General features: G+C 29.0%; 1 long non-coding RNA gene across 1 annotated transcript; it reads right to left on the reverse strand.

Moving 5' to 3' along the window:
• Positions 1-549: 549 nt before the first annotated feature.
• On the reverse strand, positions 550-7,355 carry LOC124815575 (uncharacterized). Its single transcript, XR_010642928.1, has 3 exons — positions 7,326-7,355; positions 6,792-7,215; positions 550-788 (listed from the first exon to the last, which is right to left on the reverse strand). It is a non-coding gene; the product is annotated as an uncharacterized LOC124815575 (long non-coding RNA).
• Positions 7,356-14,003: the final 6,648 nt, after the last annotated feature.

Below are 14,003 nucleotides of genomic sequence, written 5' to 3' on the forward strand. Positions count from 1 at the left end.
GCCTTTATTTGGGGTGGTTTTAACTAGTAACTATAGTTACCATTCAATGCCACGTGGTAACTATAGTTACCATTTAATTGTTACCAGTTACCATTAACTGGTAACTATATGTATAGTTCTATGGTTGCTAACTATACCGTATAGTGCTGGTATAATAAGTGGTTGCTATATGTGTAGTGTATGAATAGTTATTTTTTGATATTTTGGTTTAAATTATACAGACCGTTATCATGTTTTTAATTATTTTCTATTCCATAACTAGTTTCATATCGTGCGATGGTCTATACAATAATTTTCTTTATCTATCAACGAAAAAGAAGCTAATCAAATTTTGAAGTAAATCATGTTTTATTATTTGCACTTTATATGTTGAGTCTTTAAAAAATCATTAATATATTTGAATAACAACATTTTTTATTACAAATGCAACTCTTCATTTTGTTACAAATTTTAACAACGTCTCAAGGGAACATCCTTGTTATCAAGTTATGGTCTACTTGTTTTAATTTATATAAAATAGATACAAGAATTTTTAAAAAAATCACGACGTTATTTAAAAAAATTTAAAAACTGAAAAATTCATACAAAATTTAAACATAGGAGCATAATATATAATAATAATATAAAATAACCATTACAAATATAAATCAACAAAATAACTTTTCTTTTTTTTCTTTATATATTGAACCAGATGTAATGGGAGTTGTGAATCTCGTACGTTTTAAGTCACAATAAAAATGCCCTTTGCAATTTTGAAAATGAAACGTTGTCTGGATCCGATGGCATTTCTATAAAATATTAAGAAAAATATACGATTGCTGAAATAGTAAATGTATCAAAAAAAACATTTTTTCCTAATTTCGAGTTGTAATAGATAGTTGTAATAAAAAATAACATTTTTTATGGAAGCTATTGCTCTCAGTTTTTTATACAATCGCAGGTGCCTGAACTTAGACAATTTAATACAACTAAATTGGTATTTAAAATCAAGGCCATATACAAATCGAACATTTTTCATGTGAAAAAATATGTATTATTTGTATATTAAGTGATTTTGTCGAAATAATTAGTTTTTTCGGTAAACAGCATCAACATTTGGCTCCGAGAATAAAACGCAAGATTGCAAACAAGGATTTTACTTAACTTAAATAAAATTATATAAATGCAATTTTAACACAATTATTTTAATATTTTTCTAAAAAATATTTTTTCTTTTTTTATTTATTTTACGCATTTTTACACTATTTATGAAGTTTTTCATTTAATATCTAGAAATTTCAAATAGCTGACTCACAGTAATTTTGTAGCAGTCAGGTTTTATTCAAAGTCTACTTTTGATATATTTTTATAGATACTTATTACGTAAAACAGTATTCGCTTTCCTTAATGATATTTCCTCTACGAAAGTATTTTTTAAAGTTTGTTAGTCACAGTATTATTAATTCAAAATGTTAAATAAAGGCTTTATTATAATTACGGAAAAGTTATCTGCATGCTTCGTATGAAAAAATACACAACACATCTTTACGTGAATTTCCTCCTATCCGTTTATCTACGGGAACGGGAAAGCAAAGGAAAAAATAATCACACAAGCATGCGTAATGTAAGTTTTAATTTGTACGAAGGATAACTACGCATGCTGACGTAATTACCTTTCCTATCCTTTTCCCATTCTCGTAGAAAAACTCACCTTTACAGTAATTCAAGCAAAAAGAATTGTTCCAATCTATCAGATAAATATTGATGTTTGTGATAAAGATTTCCCTAAGGCAGTTGTGAGACATGTCAATAAAATTTGTAGAAAGCATGAAAAAATTGATTTCACAACAACTCTTCATTTTCATCTTTCAATCATCAAAATTCGACCTGAAATACGTAATCAATTTTGCAGCTGCTTGATTTGTCAAACAAAGTACTTAAACCTAATTAAAAGCACGTTGTAGATTAGAGCACGTTGTAGACCACTAAAAGTTTACAAAAAGGAACACTATAGAGCTGCACTATCTGCCTAACCCTTGTTGTCAAGCGCTTGTCACTATGTAAACAATTAACCTTATAAGATCAACAAACAATCAAGCTGCCACACAAAATGTTTTTGAAGCTGAGCAAATAGCATCAACTATAATTGAAAAATAGAATGCAACACCAGAAAGACTCATCAAAATTTTACAATAAAAGGTTGGACGAGGACTTCTAAGAGTAAGACCAGGTGTATTTATGTTTTTTAAAGGATTATAATTTTAGTAATATTTTGCAAAAAAATTATACTTTGTTAAATTTAAATAAATTTAGGCAATATTTGGATGCAAGAAATTTAAATCCGTAAGCTTTTTAATAAACCAAAAATGTCAACTGACCTTATTAACGTTCTGGTTCCTGAAGACCAAGTTAAAGTCCAGCCAAATAGCGAAATCAAATTGTTGAGTAAAATCTTCTTTCAAATTTAGCAACCTTTGAAAACAAATGTTAAATTTCTTTACACACACACCTTTTTATTACACACTTGATAGTGTCACTGATAATGGTAGAAACAAAAATACCGTTCTAAGCTAAAGCTATCTTTAACGGAAAGCATTTTCTGATGACTTGGTTAAAATTTAAATTGATAGCGGTGGTGGCTTATTTAAATTTGTCTTAGATTTATTGATATGAGCACTGTTAATGGTCTAATCCTCATTAAACAAGCAATTGTTTACGCAAAGAGGTGCCAAAGTGAGTAGTGTTAAGAAACAAATTGTGACTCTTGTTTTGGATAATCGACCATAAAAATATTACAACATCATTTAAACTTGGTGGTCTGTCCTTTGTTTATTTATTTTTAACATGAAGTTAGTTAAAGTTCTAGTAGACTTTACCTTATCCAAGCACCTTTTCGCATGGTGCAACATTAACTCAAAAGCAATTAGGTTCGTTGTGAAACCTTTTTGATTATTCAAAGCTTAAGAAAGTAATGTTAAAAAGACCAAAACATTGAAAATGAGGTTTTTCCGAACAATCCAATCCAATGATTTTAGAACTCCTTTCATCAGTAGAGCCGCACCTCATCATTTCCGAGCAATGAAAGATGACTTATTAAATGCACAATATAACAGCGGCTTTCAACATTCAATAATGACCATATCAAAGAGATGAATATGCTAGAGAAAATCACAGATTACTAAAAAATAAGATCTACTTCAGTGGATGGCAGACCAGGTTTAGCCTTTAAAATTTTTCCTTACATCAAACATTTCTTTGAGCAGATAAAAGCTCCACAGGATGTTTAGAGTAAAAACTATCGCGCACAAGCGGGACATATTTTTAAGGTCGTGTGACATTTGTTTATATGTAATCATTTGGGCTAATTTTAAAATTTAAACTAAAAATAGAAATTAATAAAAAAAAAACTAGTAAATATATTTTCATACTTGATGTATTTTTTATTTACATTTATGTCTGTGTTTGAATTTACAAATGTCTGCGTTTGAAGAACAACTGACATTTTAAGTTATAAAGTTTGTTTTGTTGTTTTAGATTTTTTTGAAAAAATATTTTTTAATGGAAATGCGAGAAATTAAAAAATATATATATACTCAACTGTACAGAGAAAATTTGGGTACAGCGTAAGAAACATGAAATGTTTGAAATTAAATCTTGGAACATTGTTGGAACCTAAACTTTTACCAATTTGTAGATTAACAATGAGATTTTATTTAGTCTTTTAGTCAACGGTTAAACGAAAAAGGATTCAGAGTTTGGATTATATTAATAGTAAGGAAAATCAGTTTTAAAGGATTTAAATTTAAAATGTTGTATATGTTTTGATCTAGTTGTGTAGAAATTTTCAACTTTGTAAGTTTCAACGTTGCAACTCTCAACACAAATATTGTTGCAAATGAAATTAAATAAAATGCTGTCGAGTAACTCATCACAAGTATTCCAGTAGTTCCAATATTTCTTGTTAGTAGGAGGCAAAACGTAGAAATTCTTCACATAATGGTCTAATAACTGCAATTGGAGTAGGTTGGTGTGTTGATGCTGATAAATTGTGTATTGTTAAAAGTTTCAGATTTGGTACTAAAGAAAGCAACATCCTGGCTATGAAAACTCAAAAGCAAACTACCTTATCTTTAATTTATTTTTTTACCTCGTTTGCTTAACTGCCAATCACTCGAGCATAAGCTTAAAAATAGCTTCAGAAAGATTTTCAACCGTTTTTTTTTTGTTTCTGAAATGTCTTAAATTGTAGTTTTATGCGCAACTTAGATCGGTTTAGGATTTAGTTTTGAAATTTTTTACTCTCACGGTAATTACTCAGATCTAGATACTAAATTAAATGAAGTTGTAGATGTTGTATTTTTATTGTGTAACTGATTGTTCGTAAATTTTTCATACAAAACCTTCCCCTAACCTAACGGTTTTTGATTCTACATATAGGTTTTTGTTTGTGTCTCAGTGATAGTGGTTAGACATTTCTTTCTGTTATCTCCATAATGTATATGTATGAGGGTGCACTTTTTAAACTCATTTTAATGGTTTTGAGACCGGTTGGTAGTAATGTTTCTTGAACTCTATGGTAGCTTTCAGAAAGAATGATTCCATCAACAGCTGTAAAGTATTAGAGTATTAAGAGTGCAATGTTGCGCATCGATCTTTAGCGTGCATTGCTGAGGCCACATAGGAAGCTCCCAGTTACAACTTTGGGTTAATTACTGGGGCCTTAGGTCCTTACAATCTTATTACAGAGCACCTCAGAATAGCGTTTGAATGGAAGTTCACGCCTCCTTCCCTGTTGACGTTATAAAACTTGCCCTGAGGTGGCGTTGAACCCCCTATTTATTCTATTCTCTACCTCTATAAATCGCTTATTCGTTCCTGTATAGAATATTTTTGTTATGCTTAAGCTGGTTTCCCTAATGATATCTTTTTTTATCTAGGCAAAGTTCAAAAACGCATTGTAAATATAGTTGGAATTGTTTTATCCGCAAAGCTTGAGCCACTGTCTCATAGTTGTGACCAATTGCATATCTTTTTTTTCTAAAAATACTATCATGGTCGCTGCTAAAATGAGCTGTCATCCTTAGTTTGTTCAACCAAAAATTATTTTCGCTTGATTGTCTTTCAGCAAAGTTGCAACCTTTTACTGTATCTATCTTTTAATGCTCTAAAAACTTGTTTATATCTTGTTGTTTTCCTCGCATATCAATGCTTCGGAACTTTCACCCATCTTCATGTTTTCCTGACTCATACAACCAAAAAATTTGTAAGTCTTCTGTAGGCTGTTTCCTTGCTCTCAAACAAAATTCTTTGTTTTCTAGTAACTCTTAACTAAATAGTGATTGCTCACAGCCTAGTTAAGAGTAAATTGATACAAGAGGTAGTAAAAATGTGTTTTAGAATTAACTTTTACCTAAAGCTTTATTTTAGTAAATAAAATAGACAACTAGATATCATAAATGAAACTATTTGTGCAAAGTTTCATTAGGTTTGTCACATTTTTTTTATTTTATCTAGTAACAATAAATCATTGTTTATGTTTTCTTAACTTTTTTTTTTTATTTCGTTGTTGTTTACATTATTTTTGGTAAACACGTTTTTGAGTATTTTGGGTTTTGAAAAAATATTAAAGTTATTCAAAACTATGAAAAACATTTGGGACAGAAAAATTTAAATATATAATAAGCTAAAATTTTAAGAAAAAAAATGTAATTTTAAATTCTATTTAAAAAGTATAAATTACCTTAAAATTGTATACAAAAGCAACAGGCACAAAAATAAAACTTTCTAAATGTAAGCGGGCTATGGAAAAATCAATTGTGCATATTAAGACCTGAGAATAACAATTGTGTTTGATATTTTTTGGTTATTTTGCATTAAAAATAAGGTTATTTGTACTGTGAAAATTGGCCATGCTATTTTAGGATCAGATCAACAATAAATCTGCTTAATTTCAATTTATGACAAAGTTTATAGTATATAAGCTGTATTAATCTCAGGTTTCAGTTTATTAAGTTTTCTTAAAATATATAATCAAAATTACCTCAGCAACCCCTAACCCAAACCCGTAACAGACCATAATGGTGTTTGATAAACTTTTGTTTTAAACTATATGTACAAATATCGAGACAAATGTTGAGACAAATATCGAGAAAAAATCATTGATTGAGACATAATTAAAAACTAAAAATACCAATTTTCAAATTTCTCAATAGAAATAAATTTAAAAACCTTAATACCAGCTTATGTTTTATATCTATTGTTATAAAACAATGAAATAATAAGTTAAAGAAATCATACCGTAAGAAACCTATTTTTAATATATAATAGATTCAACTCGAACAATAATTAAATTTAAAACAAAATTATTATTGAAATTGTTTTATTGTTATTTTTATTATTAACATCAATATTATTTTTACACGATTATTTTTTTTCTTTTTTTTAAGCTTTTGAGGAGAGAGTTAGAAATGCGGTGTAATAAAATGCATGTAGATACGTATACTAGATACTTATACTAGATACTTATACTAGATACTTAATTTGAATCTTGCTGAATACCAGGTAATAACTTTTGCTTTTTCTTAAATACCATGAGAAGACATGTCAATACAAATAAATTATTTGTATTCACATGCATGTCAATACAAATAAGTTGAACAAAAAAAAAACTCCGGTGAACGTAACTACACAAAATTTCAATATTTAAACATGTTGATAAAACTCTTAGTTTCAGGTTTATGTTTATCAAATTCGTTTTTATCGGGTTTGGGTTTGTATTATTATGTAAAATCAAACGAAAAACTTCATCTTACTTGAGAGTTTGGGCTCCACTTTATTTTGGTTAGTTTTCAGATAAAACGGTTCCGTTTCCGACTGCAAACTATTTATTTTGATATCTGTAAGTTTTTTATTTCTTTTTTGGCTTTTTTTCATTATTTCAACAATACAGTTGTATTCACGGATGCTTATTAGGTTTGGAGCCCTTGCATCTGTTCCCTTCAAAGTACGGTATTTAGCAATTAGTTTTTCGTTTTTATAATGACTATAGATAATAAACGAAAATATTAGGATAAACAAAGCGAAAGTTGGAATTGCTGAAGCAGAAAGAACCCACCATCTGTTCGTTAATTCGTTCTGCCAAATATCATCAATACAGTTAAAAACTGGATAGCTTTGCGAACCACTTACGTAAGACGAAGATAACCAATTCTCAGAACACATTTTGGATTTTTTCACCTATTTTTAAAATTGTTATATATTATTATTATTATTATTTTTGTTATTATTATCATTTTATTTCTATTTCTAAAACAACTTATTACCAATATTTTAAATATCGAACTAACTTAAGATAAGTGTGAATGCATATATTCATATAGTTTTTAAAGAAAGGAAAGCTTATGTCTGTTTCTAAACTAATGCGTTGTGTAAACACAATTTAAAAAAATTTCAAACAACTCATTATTACAATTTCAAACAATATATATATATATATATATATATATATATATATATATATATATATATATATATATATATATATATATATATATATATATATTATATATATATATATATATATATCCTAGATAAAAATAAAAAAATTGATATGGTATTAAAAAGTATTATGTGGCACGACTCTATATCACGCAATATTTTAAATGTCGAGGTTTCGAAAAATATATCTTATTTTGAGGGCACAAGACATTTAAACTAAAAGTACTGAAAGCTTATTTACAATTTCTAATCGATGGAAGAGATCGCGTAAGATGGGTATTAATGCACTAAATTATTCGAAAACTATAAAACAGCTTTTCATGAATAAAGTCTGTTATATATGATTATAAATTTGATTAAAGCTTAAAAATGACGTCAAACTTTGAATAATATAAACTTATTAGTTTTTGTTCTTAGTTTATTATAATTTTTTTTTATTTTGGTTGAAAATATGATTAAATTTTAACATAAATAGTAACTACTACATTATTATCTGATAAGAATTTACTTTATAATTAGAAATATTTTGAAAATAAATAATAATCCTAGTAAATAAATATACATAGCTAGTTTTTCTCTGACCCTAAACGATAGAAGCTGCTAAAAAGGTTTCTAGATCACTGATTTAAAAACAAATGTAATTAGTTTATTCTAAAATTTGTGTAAGTTAGAAAACAAATAGCAAACTAGTAAGGATTGCGGCTAATCCCTGAGTACTTAAGTACATACACAAGATTTTTTTGAGCATTTGTGTACATAGCTATTTAAAGATATTTATTTGGCACTTGTATCAGAGAGTGATTTTAAGAAAAATTAGGTACTAAATATCAATGTTTTTACTCTGTTTATATCGTGCACTTGTTTTATTCTTAAAAAAAGAAATAAGTTAACTTAAAACTAAATTAAAAATTTTTATTACGGTTTTAATATAGACCATCATTAAAAATGAAATTTTTGCGCGCCCTTAAAAAACAGTCAAACAGCGCTCAATAAGTGCTCTTAATAAAATCTTTTGCAATGTAAAATTTTTTATCAAGAACTTTACGTTTAAACGCATTTATGTGTACACTGTTTGATGACTGATTTTTATGATACTGAAAAGATTTAGAATTAAAGGTTTTATGCGTAATTTTAATGTGTCAAATAATCTAAAAAATTTGAAATTAAAACTACTGTTATCATTACACATTTATAGTTACATTACAAATTGTTATAAATAATTGCATTATAAATACATGATAAATTATTTCGCTTAGTTAATAGGTTATAACTTTTGATGTTTAAGTTTAATCTATTTGATATGCGTTTTGAAAGAATACGGGTTAGTAACTTTGTTTTTTAGATGTTGGTTTATTTAAATATGACGTTGCAACTTTATTACCAAATCTAATGCGGATTTAGGATTCAGAAAAAGGGTTTGGTGAAATAAGCAGGTCCATCTTTGCGTCATCCTAGTCACTCACCGATATCATAGTTGTACCTCCGCCAAGTTCCCTCCCCCCCCCCCTCCTTCCTCATCTATAAAAGAAAAAGAAAAAAAAATTAATTAAAAATAATACTGCTTCAAATAATAATAATAGTAATAATAACAATAATGAATATATACAGTATCGGACAAAACGAGTGCAACCAAATAATGCTAATTTAGTTTCTTTATATAAAAGTGCTGCATTTTTTCAATTTAGAGAAATAACTATGTAACTGTTTAGAGACAACGTTCTTCAAGTTTTATTCATCACAAAGCTCCTTATTTGTACACGAAAATTAATAAATTAATCAAAAGTATTAAAAAAAGTTGATTTCCTTCTGGACAAAACAAGTGCAACTCGACAAAATGTTGACCAAGCTGTATTTCACTATCAATATTTCGTGGCAAATCCTTTGTTGTCGATCACAGCCTTGCATCTTCGAGGCATAGATTCGATCAGGTGATCAATGAAACTTTGTGGAACCGCTGCCCAGGCCTTTTGGATTTGTTCAAACAGTTGATCCTTATTACGAACACCTTCACGATTAATTCTGCGGTTGACGATCTCCCACTGGTTCTCGATAGGGTTGAGATCCGGAGATTGAGGCGGCCAATCCATCACCGATAGGTGGTTGTCTTGAAACCACTGCTTGAATACTTTTGCAGTGTGTTTCGGATAGTTTTCTTGCTGAAAAACCCATTTTATTGGCATATTCCATTCAGCGTGAGGTAACATAACATCTTTCAGGAAATTTTTATAAATGAAATTGTCCATTATTCCATCGTTTCGATGTATTGGACCTAGACCGTTAGCAGAAAAACACCCCCAGACCATTACATTGCCTCCACCATGCTTCACGGTCTTATGGCAGTAACGCGAATCGAGGCGTTTTCTGGCCGACCGACGTACACGGCAAATGCCACCGCTCCCGATGATGTTAAACTTCGATTCATCACGGAACAGGACAGTTTGCCATTTCTGCACATTCCAGTCAATATGAGATGTAGCAAACAGGAGTCTTTTCTTCTGGTTTTTTAGTGAAGTCTGCGGTTTCTTTCAGGGCGTCTAGAAAACAATCCGGCTTCAACAGCACGTCGTCTGATTGTTCGGTCCGATACAGGCAGCTCTAATTGCTTTTGTATCTCGACTGATGATATCCAGGGATCCTTCTTGACGGATCTGACGATCATGATGTGGACTGTATTGATGTAATGAAACACTTGTTGTATTTCACTTCTTGTATTAATTTTCTTCGATAAAACACTTTGATAAAACTCACTTCGATAAACTGTCTTGATAATACTGACTGATTGACTTCCATATACTGACTGAATTACATGTCGATTTACATGTCTCTTATATAGTAAAATGAACCTGTGTGAACCTGTTCTGGAAGATTCTAGATGCTTCTTTTCGATGTTTCTGGAAGCTTCTGGATGCGTCTGGATGCTTTTGAATGTTTCTGGATATTTCTGGACGCTACTGGATGCTTCTAGATGCTTCTTCTGGAAACTTCTGGAAGCCTCTTCATGCTTCTGGAAACTTCTGGATACATCCTTTAATTATTAAAAAACTTCCGTGACATTGACACAGACTAGACTTAAGAAAATGAAACAAACCAAAAAAGTTGCACTTGTTTTGTCCGCTGCTAAATGGTCAACGAAGTTCTGCCTGTGGGCTGTCACCTGTCAGCTAATTGCTTATGTCATGGCATGCTATGACTCCAGACTCCTGAACTGTTTGCTGTGGTAGTATAGTTCGTTTCGTTTTTAAGACATGTAAAATTAGGAACACTTTTTAGCATTGTTCGATGTTGGTCGCAAATGTTTTGTCTAATACTGTATATATATATATATATATATATATATATATATATATATATATATATATATATATATATATATATATATATATATATATATATATATATATATATATATATATATATATATATATATATATCCGTACTTAAACACGTTTAATTCATAAGGTTATTTGATCAACATAATTTTTTCTGCTGAAAATATGTTGAATTTTAAATTCTAAGAGATTCATTATTTTTATCTTGATGACATTGTAGTAGTATTGATTAGATAAACTATTTTGATATCTTGTAGTGGCTTTCAAAAAAATGAAATGATCGATCATGTTTGCTTTGATTTCTTTTGCATTTCTAACTTAAAGAACGGCTATTTATTTATTTATTTTCTATTTATTAACTTTTATTAACTTAATTTAACTTAACTTTTATTAAATATTAAAATAACTATAAACAGCTTCTATAAAATATTAAAATACCTATTAAATTATTTTCTATAAACATTTTTAACTTGAAGAGTTGACAACCACTAATAGACCTGTAGCAATTCTTTAACTTTTTTAAAGTTAAAATTAGCTTTTCTGCTGTACAGTTTTTAACAGCAGCAGAAAGAAACATCCTTAGAATAACATTGACATTACAAAGTGTAGATTCAAGCTTCTATAATCGAATAACCAAAAGCCAATCCTGATAATTTTTTATGTGGTTACATCAAAACCAATGTCAATTGGATTGGAAAGAAGGTCTTGAAATGAAGACATTCTTTTAAAAATAATTTGTCCGCATCATTTATGTATAATTTATTTCAGGAAGACAGAGGAAAAATCCGAAGCGAGAATGAAATAAACCATAAACTGGCTTTTCAAGCTCAGTAAAAATTCAATCTATTATTGCATTAAATTCGGAAATCGTTTTTTTTATTCCAGTGAAACCTCAGACACTAATTGATCGTGTTGGCATTGGCGCGCATTTTTTATTTCTCATTGGCAGAGTATTTATTTATGCTTAACAATATCATAGTTTCTTCTTCAATAAGATTTGAAATAGGTACAGATTATCAATAAAAGTTATCAATGCAGTTGAAATATATATAAAAATGTTATTGACACATAACGAAACCTATGAAATATTAGGGACTTTTACCTACTTAAGACTATTACCTACTTAATCAAACAATCCAAAAAACACTTTAAGAATTTATAGACTTTTCCGACAAACGCATCGGCACAACCGAACACAAATTACAAGACATTCATATTCCGACAAAATGAAAACAGTTAAATAAGGAACTAACTCATCACTTTTTTATTCGACTTTTGGAACAAGCAAGTAAATGTAACTGGGTTAGCCATCAAGCAACAAGCAGAACTATCTACAATAATCAAAAAGTTTTAAACCTAATGCTTCTAAAACCGAAGCATCGTAAAGTTGTTTGAAGCTCGTAAAAGTTACAAAATACAACAGTAAAGAAGAAGCCACTAACTATATATGCAACAGAAGAGAACCCAATATAGGTAAAAATTTTTGTTCGAACTACTAGTTTAAAAAAAGTTTTAACTGTTGAGGAGGGGGCAAGAAACAATTCTCGCTCAGATGTATGTCCAGCAAGAAGAAAATAACATTGTACAGTTTTATTGTAAGATCTCATGAATTACTACAAATTAAAACCAAAAACAAACAAGTTAAGTGGGTTATCAAAAAGGTATAATCGCATATGTTTTCAGTTGTTAAATATCATGGAAATATTAAGAAAAACTCGTGGTTTATGAATTTTTTTTTAACCACTTTTTTACCACAACTAATAAGTAAACAGAAAGTAAGAGAGAAAAGGGTTAATTTTTTTGTGTGCATTATACCAAATAAGTTAAAAATATTAGTAGATACTGCAATAACGGTAAATGTATTTGTGTCCGTGTTTTTAAGTTGGTAAATTCACTTTTACGGACTTAATAACATTTCAAAAGCATAGATACCTTTAGCAAAAACAGTAAAAAAGTCATATCCGAAATCTAGCTAACCTAACGGTGCAAACCAATTTCACCTAACGGCATTAATCAAAGGATAATCAGCGAGTTTTTAAAAGTAATTGAAACGTTAGCTGAACTGACGTCAACTTTTAGTCGATAAAACAACCTACAAAAATCTATCAGCAGGCAAAACAACACTTGCATTAGGCATTAAGACATCATTAAATTCGAAAGAAACGAATAAATCCAAACGAGTCACTGTCAATCACTGTCAATAATAAAAAAAAACTAACATATTCAACGAAGGTTAACAAAAATTCTCTGTAGCTTTAAAAACAACTTAGAAAGAAAACAGATAATTTAAAAAACCAAATAGTATAACTCAAAATAGAAAATCATATTAAACTGGTTGTTTAAAAGGAACTATGATTTCTGTTTGCTCAACAAGATCTAGTAAATAAAAGTCATAGTATTTAGAAAAACAGGAAATAATCAAAGATATGACAAACGTTCCAACACCTTGAATAAATCGAGTAGTTAGGATAGTAATGATATTAGGATACTTATACATATGATGAGATGCGTCAATGAAACTATTACAAGAACTTATTACACATATTTTAGTTTGTGTAGAAAATATAATGATCTACTGTGTCGAAAGCTTTTGATAAGTACTGTGACTTTTCAAAAGATTTTGAGATTTCATGCACAAACTGGATTATTGCATGTTTTGTTGAGTTATCTTTTAATAGTTTATCAAAACTCATAAGTTTAATAAAATGGAAAACAAGAAAAAAAAAACTTGTTAGTGTACAAATGAAAAACGCAAACTTAAAAAGTAAAATTGGCGAACTACAGAAATCTATGGAGTTCATAAAAGAAAAATACGGAAGCATATTATCAGTAGCAATTGAATTTAAAATATATCAGCATCAACTTTAAATAGTTCTAGCATTGACCTTGAGCAGAGCAATACCGCGATTAAAGAAAAACTAGCAGAACTAGAAGATCATAGTCGGCGAAGTAATTTAAGGTTTAGTGGTATCGAAGAAAGTGATTATGAAACTTGGCAAGAGAGCGAGATAAAAATGCAAGATTGGTTAAAATTCAAAACTTGATATTAAAAAGAGTATTGTTATCGAAAGAGCACATCAAATTGGAAAAAAAGAACATGATGAAAAATAAAAACAGAACTATAGTAGTGAAATTCTTAAAATATCAAGATATTATCTTGATAATTATGTATGTTTTTATGATTATTGATAATTATGT

Source organism: Hydra vulgaris, chromosome 13 (assembly GCF_038396675.1).
Source record: "Hydra vulgaris chromosome 13, alternate assembly HydraT2T_AEP".
NCBI lineage: Eukaryota > Metazoa > Cnidaria > Hydrozoa > Anthoathecata > Hydridae > Hydra > Hydra vulgaris.